We start from the raw sequence: 14,906 nt of genomic DNA, 5'->3' as shown, positions 1-14,906 counted from the left end.
GGGTTTGAACCGCCAGCCGTCTGGTTAGCAGGCAAGTGTCTTAGCCACTATGCTACCAGAGCTATATATAGAGACCTAGATGTCGGAAGGAAGATGGGGCAATCTACTTCCGTAGTGATACTGCCGCGGAAACCCAAGGAGGGGTCGCTATGAGTCAAGTCTGACTCAACGGCACATAACAACAACAGATGTCAACTACATTTTGTACCAAAAAACAAGAAAGTGCACATAGAATGATGGGGCATGTGAAAAGGACAGAGAAGCCAGCTTGAAAAGATTTCCAATGGCCAAATGCAGGAGAAGTTGATCATTAAAATAAATAATGGTAGTTACAAATTGAAACCTTTGGAGTAAATGAGAATCCATGCATCCATGGATATAACATAAATACATGAATAAATGCATAAGGGGTCATGGGAGAAGAGAAAGTTCTATCTTACAGTATGACCCAACAAAATACTTAAGAATTTATCAGTTAGATCCTCAATCTATACGACTATGAGACCAGAAGAACTAGATAGTGCTCGGCTACCACTGTCAACAACTCGGAGGCGATATATGTAGGAGATCCTGGATAGAGAAGGAAAACAATGTGGAATAAAACTCAAAATCATTTGCACACACAAAAAAAGGACCAGGTTTGCTGGTCTGATAGAGCATGATGGAACCACTGAGACTATGGCGCCTAGCTGCCCTTCAGGTCTGGAATTGAACCCATACCTGTGGCTTCCAGCCAAACAAAAGACAGGCATATGAGGTGAACATTTACACTAGGTAGATACACTCCTCGGAGAGAACAATCCTGGGAGAATAGAAGGGCCGTGTATGCACAGGGAGACAGCTTGGGGGGCAGGAGTACATGGAGGGAAGGAAGGACACAGGGAAGAGGTAACTACGGGGAGGAAGTGAAAGGGGAGCTGTTGCACTGTGGGAAATTTCAGTCAATGTCATGAGACAACGTGTGTGTGAACTGCTTTATGGAAAGTGAATTTGCTCTGTAAATGTTCACCTAAATCATAATTTAAAAAATTATCAGTTAGTAAGTATAAAATGCATATTATTCAATTTCACAGTGGAGAAACCTGAGAGACACCATCTTAACTAAGTGGTAAGAGTCAGTGTCATCAGCAAGACATAACTTGACATTTTGAACCTACAATGCAGCGAGAACACAGCATCATTTGGAAGGTATTTCTGCCTCCAATCCACCAATCATCAGGAAACATCAGCAAACCAACGCCGAGATGTTCTACAAAGTAACTGCCCTGCACTCTTCAAAAATATCAAGGTCATGAAAGGTAAGGAAAGTCTGAGGACAGTTCCAGATATAAGGAGACTAAAGGCACGGGGTCTCTAGAGTCAAAAACAACTCCAAGGCACCAAACAACAAGAGAGGCAACAACTCAATCAATGCCAGGCCTGATCCTGGAAGTTTCTAGGATCTCTTTGCTCTAGAAGGGGAGGGAGCAATAGGGAGAGGGAGTGGCTATGAAGGGGCCCCATGTCAATGTCAGGGTCCTGGTTGTGATATTGCACAACAGTTTTGCAAGAGGGGAAGTAGGGTGAGAGGTGTGCAGGATCTCTGTAGTGTTTCCATAACTGCACATGAGTCTACAGTTATCTCAAAAAAAAAAACAACTGAAAACAAAAGTAAGTTCCCTGCAAGTAGAAAAAATGTCCCATTATGCAAAACTTTTTCTATCTTTTTTTTTTTCTGTAATTCATTCATAGAAAAGGAGCCCTGGTGGCTCGATAATTAAGCACTCAGCTGAGAACCAAGAGGTTGGTGGTTTGAACCCACCCAGAGCTCTGCAGGAGAAAGACCTGGCATTCTGCTCTCAGAAAGATGAAGCCAGACCCTGGCACATGGGCTGAACATTCCCATCAGGTAGCTCCGCTCCTTGGAGAGATCAATTATGGGAGAATAGAAAGGCAGTGAATGCACAGGGAGACAGCTCGGGGGGCGGGCAGGAGGGCATGAGAGGGAAGGACACGGGGAAGAGGTAACTATGGGGAGGACATGGGAGGGGAGATTTTACACTATGGGAAATTGGAGTCAATGTCATGAGACAAAATGTGTATGAACTGCTGCATGGAAAATGAATTTGCTCTGTAAACTTTCACCCAAATCAAAATAAAAAAAAAAAAAAAAGATTAAGCTAGACCAAACCCTCTGACATCAAGTCAGTTGTGACTCATAGCAATCCTATAGATTACAGCCTAGAAAGCCCTAGAGGGCAGTTTGGCTCTGTCCCCAGGGGTTGCTATGAGTCAAAATCCACACAACTGCATGCAACAACAAACTTCCCTAGAATACTTCTGTTTGTTGAAAATTGCCTGTTACATGCCAGGCACTGCAACTGGTGCTGGGAAAGATGGGGAGAGAGAGAGAGAAAAAAAGCAGCAGCAAGAAAATGTACTTATTTCTTCAATGTGCAGTTCTTGAGCATCTCCTATGGGTAGCACTGTGATAGGTGCCTGGGCCATGTGACTATGACAAGGTCTTGGCCTGCAGGGAGCCTGCTCTAATTTGGCAGAGAAAGAAGGAAGAGGATATTTATAGGCAGACAACTATCATAGGATGTTATGTGTATTTTACCCACAATTTAAAAAAAAAAAAAAGTTCTGAAAGTTAGGTGCTGTCAACTTGGTTCCCACTCATAGCGATCCCATGTGTAATGGAACAATATGTTGCCCGATCCGGGCCCGCCTCACAATAGTAGATATGTCTGAGCCCATCGTTGCAGCCACTGTGTTAATCCATCTCATTGAGGGTCTTCCTCTTTCTCACTGACCCTCTACTTTACCAAGCATGATGTCCTTCTCCAGGGACTGGTCCTTCCTTATAATGTGCCCAAAGTAAGCAAGACAAAGGCTGGTCATTCTTGCTTCTAAGGAGCATGCTAGTTGTATTTCTTCCAAGACAGATTTGTTCAGTCTTCTGGCAGTCCATGGTATTTTCAGTGTTCTTTGCCAACACCACAGTTCAAATGCATCAACTCTTCTGCTTGTTATTGTTGTTGTTGTTGTTGTGTGCCGTCAAGTCAGGCCCAACTCATGGCGACCCCTCCTTGGGTTTCTAAGGCGGTATCACTACAGAAGTAGACTGCCCAACCTTCCTTCCGAGGAGTGGCTGGTGGATTTGAACTGCCAGCCTTCTGGTTAGCAGTCAAGTGCCTCAGGCACTGCAGTCTTCCTTATTCACTGTTCAGCTTTCATATGCATATGAGGTGATTGAAAATACATGGCTTGGGTCAGGTGCACCTTAGTCTTCAAAAAACCAAAATCAAATTCACTGCTGTTGAATCGAGTCGCATCCAACTCATAGCAACCCCTCCTTGGGTTTCCGAGGTGGTATCACTACGGAAATAGATTGCCAGACCTTCCTTCTGAGGAGTGGCTGGTGGGTTTGAACCACCAGCCTTCTGGTTAGCAGTCAAATGCCTTAGGCACTATGCCACCAGAACTTCCTTAGTCTTCAAAGATGACATCTTTTTTCAAAAGTGACATCTTGGCTCTTAAACACTTTAAAGAGGCATTTTGCAGCAGATGTGCCCAATACGTCATTTGATTCCTTGACTGCTGCTTCCATCATTGTTGATTGTGTATCCAAGTAAAATGAAATCCTTGACAACTTCAATCTTTTCTCCATTTATCATTTATGGATAACATTGCAAAGAATGGGAATTTCAGAACACTTAACTGTGCTCATGAGGAACCTCTACCTAGACCAAGAGGCTGCCGTTCAAACAGAACAAGGGAATACTGCATGGTTTAAAATCAGGAAGGATGTACATCAGGGTTGTATCCTTTTATCATACTTATTCAATCTGTCTCCTGAGCAAATAATCTGAGAAACTGGACTATTATGAAGAAGAATGTGGCATCAGGATTGGAGGGAGACTCATTAACAACCTGCACTATGCAGATGACACAACCTCACTTGCTGAAAGTGAAGAGACCTTGAAGCACCTCCTGATGAAGATCAAAGACTCCAGCCTTCAGTATGGATTACACCTCAACATAAAGAAAACAAAAGTCCTCACAACTGGACCAGTACGCAACATCATTCTTCGGCACTCCATGTATATTCTTTGCCAACACCATAACGCAGTTGCATCAATTCTTCAGCCCTCCTTTTTCATTGTCCAGTTATTGCATGCCTACGAGGAGATCACAGATACCTACCGTGGCTTGAATTGAATGTACCTCAGTCATCAAAGTTACTATTTCCCCATCTTGCTTTTTAAGATTTTAAAGGCGTCTTTTGCACAAGATTTGTTCAATGCAATCCGTTGTTTGATTTCTTGACTGCAGCTACCATGGGCATCGATTATTGATTCCAGTAAAATGAAATCCATTTATGGTGTCAAGATGACAGCCATAGCTTTAAGCTTCCCACTCTCACTCATTTTCTCAGGGAGGAAGATCTTCCTCAGGAGCCCCCAATGGACTTATCTGAGATTCTCATTCGCTACACCAGGGTCACCTGAGATCCATACACCAAACACGGCACAAAGACTAGGATCCCATGCTTGGGTGGCACCAGTTATGACTGATCCCCTGGGGCTGGGCAAAGGACTTTCCTTCCCTTAGCAGATTAGTGTCTATTTGCCTGACAGCCAAACCAAACTGGGACACTTAGTAAGGAATAAGGACAAAGCGATTGGATGGACAGGCAACAGTATACGCCACACTCTTCTTCTGTAAAAATATCACTTCACGTTTCCTTTGCAAACTCCCATACATCCATCCCAGAAAAAGTACTTCGAGTGGGGGTGACCCCACTACCACCAGGATTAGGAGTGGACATGTATGGCCAAGCAGAGTCACAACGATGGGTCAGGGATGGACATAAAACCCAAGCTTACCCAATAAAAGGCATTCTTGGAACTTTCCTGGAATTTACTGGACAAGATGCACCTCACTTTCTGTTGAGCTTGCTGAATTTCCACGTTATAAGCCTTGTTTTGGTTCCCTAGTGCTGCTCTGGCAGGTATATAACACAAATGGGATGGCTTGAACAAACAGGAATCAATTCTCTTACAGTTTGGAAGCTTTGAGTCCGAGTTCAAAGTGCCAGGCTCTAGGGGCTGAGTGAAATCCCCTCAACCTTGGGCTTCAGCTCTTCCTCCTGCTCCTGGCCCACTGAAGCTGGAGGCTTTTCTTCACTCAGGCAGCTGCTGGCTGCTGAGGCTGACAAACCCAAGGTTGACAAGTGAAAAGGCACAGTCCCAATGTTACCAAACCACACGGCCGGCCATTGATTCTAGTCCATTGAAAGTCCCAGGGTCACCAGAGCATGGCAGGATGCTGAACAATAATGACTCGGCTACATGCAGGATTCAAGCATGCCATAAACTGGAGACGTTCCTCAAAGTTGCTTATGTACATACTGGAAGTAGCCCACATCCCTAAGCAGCTACTCAGCTGCTCCAGTAGATTCCACCTTGGAGTTAATTACCAATCTCACCCTGGGGAGTAACTACATCCAGCTGCCCAGCCACTCAACCAGGCCCAGTCAAGTCAACACAGACTAATTGCCACAAGCTTGAAATTACTGTGGTGTTCATTTTGGCCACCACACAGTGAATTCTGCCTGAAAAATGAAGCTAACGCATAAGACGAAGCCAAGAGATGGAGAGAAATGACATTTTTGCTTTATCATGTTTGCTCCTGGATCCAGCTGTGCCTGAAGCTACTCTTTTTTGTTGTTATATGCCGTTGAGTCAGCCCCGACTCATAGCGACCCCTCCTTGGGTTTCCGAGGCAGTATCACTACGGAAGTAGGATTGCCCGCTACTCTAGTTCAGGGCTTTTCAGATATATGGGACAATACTTTCTGTTTTCACTTAGCCCAGTTTGCACTCAGCTTCACCTGCAATTGAAGAGTCTAGAACAATACAGCAGACAAGCAGAGGCCAGATCTTGAATGGCTTGAACATGAGCCTAGTAAGTTTGGACTTCATCCTGGGGCAACTGGAAGCCAGCCAACTTTGTTTTGCTGTTTAAAATTGTAACTTTCTTTCTTTATTATTATTTATTTTTTAATTGTGATCTGGGTGAAAGTTTACAGAGCAATTTCATTTTCCATACAGCAATTCACACACATTTTATTTCATGACACTGACTGCAATTCCCTACAATATTACATCTCTCTTCCCACTTCCCACCTCTTCCCTGTGTCCTTCTTTCCTAAGCATACCTGCCCCCTGAGTTATCTCCCTGTGCAAATACTGCCCTTCTGTTCTCCCATGATCCATCATTCTCAGGAGTGTATCTATCTACATGTGTACTGTTTGGCTGGAAACTAAGGGAGAGATTGTAACTTTTTTGTGGTAAAATTACTTAAGTCCCTTACAGCCATCGTCCTCCATTGTGTGGTGTATCATCAATCTTAGCCTCTATGCCTGTAGTTATGGTCCCATTTTGAAGTGAACTGTCCATTATGTTAATAAGGCAGGATTAAGATTGGACGTATCTCAAGTCGCCACCTTATGGAAGGGGTGCCTCCCGTCACCACCCTTAGTCTCCCTGAGGGTGTGGTCTGCATCGAATGCTCCGAATGCTCAGGCAGAGCACCCTCTTTTCCTGGACCCTGCATCTGGTTCATCGTTTGGCCTCCAGTTCTTGGCACTCGGGCCAGCAGCCTGTCGTCTGACCTGAGTCACCTCTTTCTGCAGACTTGCGAGCCAGCGTACTGTCACAGCCTGCTGATCTGGGTTCATCAGCCCCTGCAACCGCATGAGTGACGAGAATCCTCCAGGCTGATGCCTGACCTGCAGATCTGGGACTTGTCAGCCTTCACAACTGTGTGAGCTACTCCCTTGGTGGCTTGTGAACTCTGTGAGATGCTGCAGAAAATTATCAAGCCCAGAAGACAGGTCAGTAGTGCCATGGCTGGGACAGCTGGTGTCAGAATTGGTAAAAAGGTTGGAGGGTAGAGGTATGTCTGACCTCCACCTCATAGGAATCAGCCTTGGGCTGCTGATCCTGCTCCTCCTCCTCCCTGTGAAGTAGAGGAGGTCAGACACCTTCCCCACACCATTTTTACAATATATAAGAAAAAATTTGCCGTACTAACCATTTTTAAGTGTGCAAGTCAGTGACATTCATTACAGTCCTAATGTGCTACCTTCACTGCTATTCATTTCCAAAAGTTTTTCATCACCCCCAACAGAAACGCTATACCCCTTAAAATATAACTCCCCATACCTCTCTCCCCCACCTTTGGTAACCACGAATACACTTCATCTCACATTTGTCTACTGTAGACATTTCATGTAGGTGGGATCTGCAATTTCATCCTTTTGTGTCGACTTATTTCACTCAGCACAGTGTTTTCAAGGTTCATCTATGTTGTGGCATGTATCAGAACGTAATTTCTCTTTATGGCTGAGTAATATTCCACTGTATGGCTAGTCTACATTTTATTTATCCACTCATTGGTTGATGGACACGTTATTTTCACCTTTGGCCGTTGTGAACAATGCTGCACAGAACAGTTCTGTACAAGTATCTGTCTGAGACCCAGCTTTTTACTGTTTTGTGTCTATACCTAGGAATACAATCACTAGGTCATATGGTCATTCTGAAACCCATTGCCATCAAGTCAATTCTGACTCATAGCAACCCCCACTGGGTTCCCAAGGCTACAAATCTTCACAGAAGTAGACTGTGATTCTGCTTGAATTTTTGAGAAACCATCAACCTGTTCCGCACAGTGGCTCCACCATTTTATATTCCCACCCATGACAGGTTTCAATCAAGGGAAAGACCCGATTAAACGTCTACGCTGTGATCACTGTTTGAACCCACCAGCCACTTCTCGGGAGGAAGACTGGCAATCTACTTCCGCAGAGATACCACCTCGGAAACCCAAGCCAGAAATCCCTCAACCCCGCTATCGTCAACCTGATCAGAGGGAGACTACATCACGAGAATTTCATGAAAGTTGAAACCCCACACGTTGTAATAAGCAAAGTGGCCACTGAAAGCAGATATGGACTGATGGTGCCCACAGGCAGCGCGGGAAGGACTGCTATCTGAAGAGGTATTAAATCCTCTGGGGGCACAAGTACTTAGCACTCGACTTCTAATCTAAACCAAAAAAAAAATTAAAAAAAATACTGCCATCGACTCAATTCTGACCACATAAAACTTTATGGGGCAGAGCAGCTGGTGGGTTTCTGGTTAGCTATCAAATGCCTTAGGCACTATGCCACCAGAGGTCCCTGACTACTAACCTAAAGATCGGTCATTCAGACCCATCCAGAGGCAGAAGAAAGGCCTGGTGACCTGTTTCTGTAAAGACTACAGCCAAGAAAACCCCATGGCGCACAGTTCTGCCCTGAAACACTCCGGGGGGGATGCTGAGTCAGAATGGACTTTGCAGCGATGGTGCTTTGTTTCCTTAATTACTTCCAAAACACTTGTTCCGCTTTTGACAGATGGGATTGCGTTCTGAAGTAGGAAGGGGACCTGCAGGCCATCAGGCACTCCGACCTCACCTGCCAGCTGAGTTGAAACTGGATGATGACCCTCCTCCTTGCTCAGAGTTCTACAGGCCACTCATCCCCTGGGGCGCTTTGGGCTGGCAGGAAGTGAACAGCAGTGTCCTTCAGGCTGAAGCCCAGGCCCCAGCTCTAGACACAGGATGCAGGAAGGAACCGAGAAGCAAAAGCTCCTCCTGTGGAGCGGGGTGGAGTCTTCCTTAGACGGAAGGAAGGAAGATCCCCGCATGTGCCCCGCATGTGCCGGGTGAACCTGAGGGCTGGAGGGCGGAGTAAAGGTGAAGAGGCCTTCTTTGAGAAGGTCAAATGAGCCAGAATGGTAGGTAGCCTGTGGTCCTCTTATCATGTAACTGCTTTCTGGAAACACCCTATTTCCGTGTTTCCCAAACTAGCGTGCATGTTGTCAGCTGCTGTTGAGGTGATTTTTACTGATGGCGATCCCATGTGTACAGACCAGAACTTGCTTTTGGAGGATCTCAGGCTTGTCTTCTGAGGGGCCTCTGTTGTTGTTGTTGTTGTTATGTGCCGTCGTGTCGGACCCGACTCACAGTGACCCTTCCTTGGGGTTCCAAGGTGGTATCACTGCAGAAGTAGATTGCCCAACCTTCCTTCCACGGAGTGGCTGGTGGGTTTGAACTTACAGCCCTCTGGTTAGCAGTCAAGTGCCTTAGGTGCTCCACTACCAGAGCTCCTTGAGGGGCCTCTAGGTGGGTTCAAACCGCCAACCTTTCCACTCAGGGACTCCTTTGCACAGGAACCTCCTACGGTGCTCGTTGCAGACGCGGATCCCTGGAAGCCTTCCAGGGACTCTGATTTGGTAGCAAAGTGGACAGCTGTTGTTTCTGTCTGTCGGGACCCTTCACCCCTTCTTCTGGTATTTGTTGTGGACTGAACTGAGTGCTCCCCAAATACATGTTGGGATGCGAACCCCTGCATCTGTGGACGCAGAGAACCTCGCAGCGCAGTGCTTAAGCACTCAACTGCTGACCGGAAGTCTGGACGTTCCCACTCACCCCGTGGCTCCCCAGGAGAAAGGTCAGGCGACCTGCTTCTGTAAGTGCTGCAGCCCAGAGAAAACGGTGGGGCGGTTCCATTCCATCAGGGGCTCAACCACCCCTGACCGCATTCCTAAGGATGTTAATCCTATTCAGGAATAGGGTTTCAATGGTTATGTTAATGAGCCCCTATGGTGCAGGGTGTGTTTTAAACCCAATCACTTTGAGATTTTAAAGAAAGTAATTTAGGCACAGATACAAGTAAGCACAAAGGGGGAGGGGGGTAGATGTCAGTTGGAACTCAGGAAGGCCAGGCTGTCCTTGTTATGTGCCCTCGAGTCAGACCCGACTTAGTGACCCCTCCATGGGTTTCTGAGGCGACATCATTACGGAAGTAGATTGTCCAACCCTCCTTGCGAGGAGTAGCTGGTGGGTTTGAACCGCCAGCCTTCTGGTTAGCAGTCAATGCCTTAGGCACTACGCCACCAGAAAGAGCTCCTTTGAGGAAACAGTAGGCGACAAAATATGTAAGTATTTATTCATGAGCTCCATCCCCATTGGTCAATAATGGCCCATTGGCATCAGTTGCTCCCCCTCTGCCCACTTCTAGGAGGTACACGTGTTGGTGCTGAGGAGGCTTCCACGAGCGTTCCATGCTGAGATGTTAGCAAGAAACAAGAGGCACCCAGGCGGACCAGGTGCTATCAGGTTGTACCTGGGCAAGGCTGGCAACGCCCTCATAGAACCGGTCCATGCAGCGATGGCTAGAGAAAGAGGTACAGCCGGGAAGGTTTGAAGGGATGCGCAGGAGATTTCCCATTTAGTCTTCTTTTTCAGAACTCTTAGATCTGCTCATGCACTCGACGAAATCCAACCTATTACAAGAGGCTTCATGGAACAAGCTATACTCATTATCTATCTCGTCCTAGCCCTCTTTTCAATTTCCGGTGACCCTGAAATAAAGAAAACACCAGTAATAAGTAGGAGGGTTCCTCGGGATTGATACCTGTGCTGTTTGTCCCCAGAGTTTCTGTTTTCATCACTACAGTGCCCACAGTACCAAAAACCAAAAACCAAAAACCAAACCAAACAGTACAGTGTTGGGAAAAATGTCAAGCTAGGTAACATCCAGCTTAGAAGTCCCTGGGTGGCGCAAAGAGTTAAGCGCTTGTCTGCTAACATAAAGCTTAGTGGTTCAAACCACCCAGAGGAAGATAAGCAACTAACAACATGCATACTACAGCTTGTCTGAAAACCCTACGAAGCCCAGTTCTACTTGGAAACACTGGGGTCACCGTAAATCAAAATCAACCTGATGGCAACTGTCCATATGTTTAGCCTTCGGGTTCAGTGAGAAAGAATGCCGTAACTGATCAGAGCTATCTGCCAAGAACAAGGGGATTGGTGGGTGCTACACCAACAGCACAAGCAACAAAAGAAAACAGAGATAATTTGGACTACATCAAAATTAAAAGCGTTTGTAATGCAAACGATACCATTAAGAAAGTGGGAAAAAAACAATCCACAGAATGGGAGAAAATATTTGCAAATGATACCACTAAGAAGGCAAGAAGATCCACAGAATGGGAGAAATACTTTATAAGGTCTAGTCTCCAGAATATAAAGGAGCTCTTACAACTCACTAATAAAAAGGCGAATAACCAAATTTTTAAATGAGTAAAGGGTGTGAATAGATATGCCTCCAAAGAAAATATGCACGTCACCAATAATCACATGAAAAGATGCCTACCACCTCTGCACAACTACTTGTTGTATGACGTGCCGTCATGTCAGCTCTGACTTACAGTGACCCCACATACAACATGATGACACACAGCCTGGTCCTGCACCACCTTCACAATCTGCCATGTTTGGTCCCATTTTTGCAGCCACTGTGTCAATCCACCTGGTTATACACCCACTAGAATGGCTATAATAAAAATGATGGACAATAGCAAGCATTAGCAACCCAAAAACAAAACTGGCTTCAAGTCAATTCCAACTCATAGTGACCCCCATTGGGTTTTGAAGGCTGTAAAGTTGTTTCGTTTTGTATTGTTTTTTAATCTTTATTGTGATTTGGGTGAAAGTTTACAGAGCAAATTTATCTTCCATACAGCAATTCATACACATTGTTTCTTGACTTTGACTGTAATTCCCTACAGTGTAACAGCTCTCTTCCCACTTCCTCCTTGTAGTTACTCTTCCCTGTCCTTCCCTTCCATGTACTTCCCCCAGCCCCCAGCTGTCTCCCTGTGCAAACACTGCCCCTTCTGTTCTCCCATGATTGATCACTCCAAGGAGTGTATCTACCTGATGTAAATGTCTACCCCACATGCTAGTCTATTGTTTGACTAGAAGCCACTGAAGTGAGTTCACTTCCAGACCCGAAAGGTAACTAGGGGCCATAGTCTCAAGGGTCTCACCAGGCTCTGTCAGACCAGTGAAACTGGTCTTTTTTTTTTTTTATGATTTTGAGTTTTGTTCCACATGGTTCTCCCACTCTATCCAGGATCCCCCTTCTGAGTAGTTAACAGTGGTAGCCAGGCACCATCTACTTCTTCTGGTCTCATGGTCATCTAGGCTAAAGATCTTGTGGTCTACTAGTCCCTTGGACTAATTGTTTCCATGTGTCTTTGGTTTTCTTCATTCTTCTTTGCTCTGGATGAGGAGAGACCCATCGCTGCATCTAGATGGCCTCTTGCAAGCTTTTAAGACCCCAGTTGCTACTCACCAAAGTAGGATGTAGAATAAGGTTTTTTTGTGTAGTATATTATGCCAATTGAGCTTGATGTCCCCTGTGACCATGGTCCCCAGCCCTCAGGTCCAACTACTCCCTCCCTCAGCATAGCTGGCTATGGCCCAGAAGCCACCACAACCTTGCCATTTGTCAGCTCTACTATAAGGGCTATAAATCTTCACAGAAGTAGATTGCCTCATCCTCCTTCTGCAGAGTAGCTGGTAGGTTTGAACCACCGACCTTATGATTAACAACCACATGCCTTACCCGCTATGCCACCGGAGCTCCTAATATTGGCAAGGATGTGGAAAAATTGGAACCCTCATACACTGTCGGTGGGAATGTAAAATGGTACAGCCACTTTGGAAAACCATTTGGAAGTGCTTCAAAAAGTTAAATAGAGTTAGCATACAATGTAGCAATTCTGCTCTTAGATATATACTCAGGAGACTCTAAAGCATATGTCCACACAAAACTTGTACACAGATGTTCATGGCAGCATTATTCATAACAACCCAAAAGTAGATACAACCCACTTAATACCCATCAACTGATGAATGCACAAATAAAATGTGGTATATCTATGTGACTGAATATTGTTCACCAATAAAAACAAATGAAATAATTGATGCATAATGCAACATGGATGAGGAGCCCTAGTGGTACAGTGGTTAAAGTGCTCGGTTGGTAGCCAAAAAGTCAGCAATTCAAACCTGTAAGAAATTCAAGCCAGATTCAGAAGAGGACATGGAACAAGGGATATTACTGTTTATGCAGATGAATCTTGGCTGAAAGCAGAAAATACCAGAAAGATGTTTTCCTGTCCTTTATTGACTATGCAATAAATAAATAAAAACTGTGTGGATCATAAGAGATTATAAATAACTCTTCAAAAAATCGGAATTCCCAAACACTCACGTGGAACCCATACATAGACCAAGAGGCAGTCATTCAAACAGAACAAGGGGATACTGCATGGTTTAAAATCAAGAGAAGTGTACTCCAACGCTGTATCCTTTCACCATACTTATTCAATCTGTATGTTGAGGAAATCATCTCACAAACTGGACTATATAAAGAAGGATGCAGCACCAGGATTGGAGGAAGATTCATCAACAACCTGCAATATGCTTGCTGAAAGTGAAGAGGACTTGAAGCACTTACTGATGAAGTATGGATTACACCTCAGAATAAAGAAAAAAAAATCCTCACAAATGGACCAATAAGTAACATCATGATAAACAGAGAAAAGACTGAAATTGTCAAGTATTTCATTAGTTGGATCCACAATCAATGGATTATGGACCAGGCAGTGTTTCATTCTGTTGTATATTGTGACTTGTATACTGTTGTATACTGTGAGGGTCACTGTGAGTTGGAACTGACTCGGCAGTACCTAACAACAATAACAACATGGATGTTACAACATGTTAATGCTCATGGAAGTAGCAGCAAGAAATCAAATGATGTATTGCACTGGGAAAATCTGCTGCAAAAGATCTCTTTAAAGTGTTAAAAATGTAATTTGAGGACTAAGGTAAACCTGACCTAAGGCATGGTATTTTCAGTCACCTCATATGCATGTGAAAGCTTGACAATGAATGAGGAAGACTGAAGAAGATGCCTTTAAATTATGGTGTTGGCAAAGAATATTGTATATACCATGAACTGCTAGAAGAACAAACAAATCTTTCTTGGAAGTCATACAAACAGAATGCTCTTTAGAAGCAAGGATGGGGAGATTTCATCTTACACACTTTGACATTTTCTCAGGAGCAACTAGTCCCTAGAGAAGGCATCATGCTTGCTAAAGTAGAGGGTCAGTAGACACATGCCCTGGAGAGAACAATCATGGGAGAAGGAAGGGCTGCTTATGCACAAGGAGACAGCTCAGGGCGCAGAAGAGTATGGAGGGATGGACACCGGGAAGAAGTAACTATGGGGAGGAAGTGGGAGGGGAGCTGTTGCATTGTAAATTTTGGTCAATGACGAGACAAAGTATATTATGTGAACTGCTGTATGAAAAGTGAATTTACTCTGTAAATCTTCACCCAAATCAAAATAAAATTTAAAAATAAATAAAGTAGAGGGTCAGCAAAAAAAAAGAGGAAGACCCTACTTCGGTGAGTAGTGACTGGGGTCTTAAAAGCTTGTGAGCAGCCATCTAAGATGCAACTATTATTGGTCTCTCCTTGTCTGGAGCAAAAAAGAGTGAAGAAAATCAAATACATACGGAAACAATTAGTCCGAAGGACTAGTGGACCACGTGAACCTCAGCGTACATGACCCTGAGACCAGGAGAACTAGATAGGTGGTGTCAGGCTACCAATGTCACTCGGAAAAGGATCAAAATTAGAAATCTTGGATAGAGTGGGGGAAACAAATATGTGGAACAAAATTCAAAACATAAAGAAGACCAAGATTACTGGTAGGAAAGAGACTGGTGAAACTCCTAAGACTATGGCTATATGTCCTCCTTCAGGCCTGGAATTGGACTCACTCCCATGGCTTAACTTTCAGCGAAACAACAGACAAGCCTATGAGTTGAACAACTACACCAGGGAGAAGCATTCCTTAGAACAGTCAACCATGGAAGATTAGAAGGACAGCATTTACACAGGAAGAAAGCTAGATAGGCAGGAATGCAGAGGTAAGAAG

Source organism: Orycteropus afer, unplaced genomic scaffold (genome assembly GCF_000298275.1).
Source record: "Orycteropus afer afer isolate SDZICR_OR568_19922 unplaced genomic scaffold, OryAfe1.0 scaffold00130, whole genome shotgun sequence".
NCBI lineage: Eukaryota > Metazoa > Chordata > Mammalia > Tubulidentata > Orycteropodidae > Orycteropus > Orycteropus afer.
Note: the sequence above shows the minus strand (reverse complement) of the source record.